We start from the raw sequence: 5,305 nt of genomic DNA, 5'->3' as shown, positions 1-5,305 counted from the left end.
ACCATTGAAAGGATTACTGTTCCAGATCCTAGTGGTGTCTGTACAAAAATGATAGGTTATGAATATATTTATACTTACAACAATACACAGTAGCATCATAAGAGTTACTGTTAGTACATTCACTATCAATGTATGTAGAGAAAGAACACTGAAATATAGTGAGGTAATTGTTACTAGGACAGTTTAAGTCATCCATCTTCATAGATAGAGTATCAGTGCCATAGCTAGATAGAAATATTTAGAACATGACTAAGATATATATACATTCTAACTTCACTAATCCAGCTCTAGAGTGACTAGAGGCTCCAGTATATCCTAACTGATGACAGATGACATTAGCTTCAGTAGAACTGTAGTAGTAATCATCACAGATATTACCCATCCATTATTGTAATAGACCTCACAATACCATAGTAATAGGATGATGAAGTATCCCATTACGATATAGAATAATAGCACATTTTGAGCACTATCAGCTAGATAGAAATAGATTAACATGCTCTAATAGCTAACTAAAAGAATTATCTACTAATGTATTGTCAATATACACATTAATATACATGTATATATTGTTAAGGGATAGATTATAGAACTGACAACAGTTCATTTTAGCAATTGAAGTGAATAAAAGACTGTTAAAACCAGCTATACTTCAATATATTATAGTTTCACCTTAAAGACATCTGGCCTAGTTTGTTTCTATATTGTAATTTAAAACTTAAATTAAAAGAATTAAAAAATAATTTGTAAATACAGCAACCCACAGATATTTACTTAATATTATAGATATAATAGAAAACCAAACTCAGTTTTATTTTGATATTTTCCAAGACACACACCATATAAGATTACATTGTGTTAAATACTTATCTCAATAAATACATTGTACTTAATCACCTTTAAGACAAACAACTCAGCATCATCACTATGAACTACAATCATGGTATCCAATACTGTTATGAGAACAAGAGAAGATGGACACTTCATTACCAGTACATCGAACATTATCTAATAATATGGAGCCACTCCCCTGACCAAAGTAAGCACTTCCTCTAGCAATAGCACCTGAAGTAAAGTACAATTACATACTATATGAGTATATATACTTACCATAACTAGAAATAGTTCAACATTCTACATACAACTTTAGCATCATTATTATCCCAGTAATCATCACATACTGTACCCCACTGATTATTAGCACCACAACTTTACACGACCAGATGTTGTACTATTAGGACCACCAACTAGACGAAAATCACCATTAATACAACTTCCTGTATAAAGATATAAAAAAAATCAGAAAATATCTTCAATTTAAGAAATGAACCTGTTTTACTTCCAGAACCAGCTCACACTCACATCTTCACCATGACCACAATTATGACTACCTATTCCTCTATGAGAACATTGTAGGTAATGTTAACTCAGACCCAGAGCAACTAAGATCATCCAGCCATATTGGACCAGTCCTTGTCCAAAATAGGCATTACTATAATATGTGTAAATGATGAAATAAAAACTCATAAATTAAATAAACTCATTTATTGGTAGATATTACCTGATGAAATATCCTAGTTGACGACATACAACTCAGCATCACTACTCCAAAGTCATCATCACACACAGTACCCCATGTATTGTTAACATATTTTCTACTCTTCCTTGTATGTATAGGTACTACCTTACCAGTCTAACAACACCAGTAGTACAAACCTAATGGAGATAATCTTTTCATGCATACTGAAAACTTAGTTCAGTTATAATAAATACTATATGTACAATAGTTATATTATAATAGTATTTATGTGTATAGGAAATGCAAAGTATGCACTTATATCATACAATCTGAAAAATTTTGTGCAATATATTTATAACATTTTTAAACATGGAGCTTTAAGAATTATGAAGATAATTCCACCAGTACTTGTGATCCATAGTAAAAAAATCTGCAATACTTAATAAATTTACCTTCAACACAAACAACTCCAGCATCCTCACTATGACTACAATCATGTGACCCAATACTGTTATGAGAACAAGAGAAGATGGACACTTCATTACCAGTACATTGAACATTATCTAATAATATGGAGCCATTTCCCTGACCAAAGTAAGCACTATCTCTAGCAATAGCACCCTGAAGTAAAGTAATTTACATAATATATGGAGTATATACTTACCAGAACTAGAATAGTTAAACATTTACATACAACTTTAGATCATTATTATCCCAGTAATCATCACATACTGTAACCCACTGACTATTAGCACACCTTCTACACGACAGATGTACTATAGGACACCAACTAGACGAACATCACCATTAATACAATCTGTATAAAAGATATAAATATAAATCAGAAAATATCTTCAATTTAAGGAATGAACCTGTTTTATTCCAGAAACATGCCTAACACTCACATCTCACTATGATCAACAATTATGACTACCTATTCTTCTATGAGAACATTGTAGTAATGTCAACTCAGACCCAGAGACAACTAACATCATCCAGCCATATTGGAACCAGTCCCTTTGTCCAAATAGGCTCTATCATAATATGTAATAAGCTAATGAATAATAAACAAGCAGAAATTAAATTAAATAAACTCATTTTGATTGGTAGATATTAACTGATGAATATCCTAGTTGATGAAATACAACTCTAGCATCCTACTACCAAAGTTATCATCACACACAGTACCCCATGTATTGTTAACAAAATTTCTACTCTTCCTCGATATGTATAGGCTACATCCACCAGTTTAACGACACCAGTAGTACAACCTAATGGAGATACACATATCTGAATATCTTTGTAATTGCATAAATAAGATGATTTTTTGTGGAGTAAAAATTATTAATATAATAATTTTTAAATGTAGCCTGACTGAGTAAGTTTAAAGTTTAATGATAACGTATTTTATAAATAATATAGTAATTTTGTTATGATAGGTGAAGGTTGTGCTTGAATGTAGTAACAGATGTTATATCATAAGTAAAAAGTGTGGTACTATAGTATAAACTATTATATATTTACTTTTAATTGATAAAAAAGTGAAAGTTTAGTAATTACTATCTATAGCTAGTGTTTTTTAATGGTTTAAGGTTTAGCAAAGACTCTTCTTTTTGAACATTAAATGTTGTGGTTTTGTATTCAGTCACTCAATTATAATAAATCATATTACTATAGTCTATTTTATAATTTCATCCTATGGGAAACAATGTAGCGTGACCTGATTTTGCATGAATGGACCATTATGGGGATTAAACTTTGTGGATTGTAACCAGATTTGTGAAAAGGACCCACTATTAAAACATTAAAAACAGTTTTATACATATACAGTTACACAACTATCCATGGTAATTGTATGTATACAAAATTTAGGGTTTTAAAAGTGGTCCCTTTCCCAAATCAAGTCACATATGTTTGACAGAAGTAATCCCTTTTACTACAATCAGTTCACATATATTAAAGAGACACCACACATATAAGATATTAGAGTTTGTTGTGTCAGTATTTACTGTAACCGTATGTTGTATTGTTGATTTAGCATAGATTTAATAATATTAACACATATCAGATATACCCTTTCTTATTATTAGATAGACAACACATGGTGTTAACATTATACATAACAAAAAGTATGTACAACAAGGAAACAAAATATAGCAAAAATTATAAGTATTACGAAACATATCTCTCAAAGTGTTTTTAATATCACTAAGAAAACCACACACACACATTATATTATACATATAATATAGTAAATTATGATTAGATTTAGTAAAAAAATTAATAAAAAGATTAACAATTAATGTATTTTGTAATTACTGTATTATAGAAACTAGTTATGTTACAGAAAAAAAGGTCTAATATAAGCTATGACTAGAGACGGTAAGATGTATCACTTAAAGACACTTAAAATTATGACTAAAAATATCAAGGCAATACTAATATATCTTGTTATTATATATGATCACTGTAAGGTATCTATAGCTAAATAAGGTAATCAGTGATATATGCTCACCATATGTAGAGTAAATTAAACAACTCGATAGAATTTGAACAGAAAAGAAAGCAGATAGCTGCTCATTCAGCCATTTTACTCTATTGGAAGGCGGAGTAATAAAAAGTCATAAAAAGTCCTAAACTTAGTAATGTATGAATTTTAGGTTCCGTAATTAAAAACTGTTTAATGACGTTTTAGTTATTTTAGTAGTAGTATAAGATGACATAGTGGCAAAGAAAAAGAAGAGTAATCAAAGTTTCTAAGAGTTTTGATAATGAGAGAAAAACACCACAAACTTACACAAATAACAAAACAGATCCTATAGTTATTAAGGGTAGTACAAAATAGTTAGAAAAAATCCGATGTAGTGGTTTAAAGTCAGTATAATTGGAGGAATACAGTGTCTTTACAATATATAGGGCCCCTTTGATTATCATAATCAGACCCTTGAAGTGCAGTATTTAAAATTCATAAGCTGGGATTATGAACACCGACCTTGTACATAAGAGGAATACGGTTCATATTGTGTTTATAGCTAAATTGTTGACTTTTATATAGTATACTTGGAAAACTAAACTGTGACAAATGTATATATCAGAAAAGATCCCTAACAGTACTAAAACTATAGTCTCTAAGTTGAATACAAAATAATTATTATTAAAATAGTTGAAATCAAAACTAAATATTAATAAAATGCCTTCTTGTAATGTATATATGGTAATAACAAATCAGAAATAAAAACAAGACAAATGTATTTTTTCCCAAAAATAAAATTGAAAAAAATCACAAGCTACAGTGTACTATACTAGTGCTCTATCCACACAATTATGAAGAGCAAAAGAAGTTCTCTAAGTAAATTACCTTCTTTTTTATGGTAACAAAAGTGAGCAAAATCAAAGTATAAAAATTAAAACAAATGGACGTTGTAATAAATAAAATCTCAAAAAAATGGATACTGATTTAATCAGTAGCAGTGTAATATAAGGAATGCAAAAAAGATGGACTTCTTAGATGACTTCAACAACCTCAGTATTAAATATGTCATTATTAACTATGGTTCCACCCACACCATTATGTTTCCGGTACTGGCACTTACTCCATGTGGTCTCAATATCAGAATTATTATATAGTTGTGGTTAGGGAAGGATCAACAATTGTGGAATTGTGGGTTGGTTTGAAGTAGAAGAAAAATCAATTTAGTGAATTATTTTCTCGCCACAGTTAAAAGTGGTGGAAGACTCACTTTGGGGTGGGGTTTGATAGGAGATCTTGAATTGTTACGGCTTTGG

Source organism: Gigantopelta aegis, unplaced genomic scaffold (genome assembly GCF_016097555.1).
Source record: "Gigantopelta aegis isolate Gae_Host unplaced genomic scaffold, Gae_host_genome ctg4514_pilon_pilon, whole genome shotgun sequence".
Lineage (NCBI taxonomy): Eukaryota > Metazoa > Mollusca > Gastropoda > Neomphalida > Peltospiridae > Gigantopelta > Gigantopelta aegis.
Note: the sequence above shows the minus strand (reverse complement) of the source record.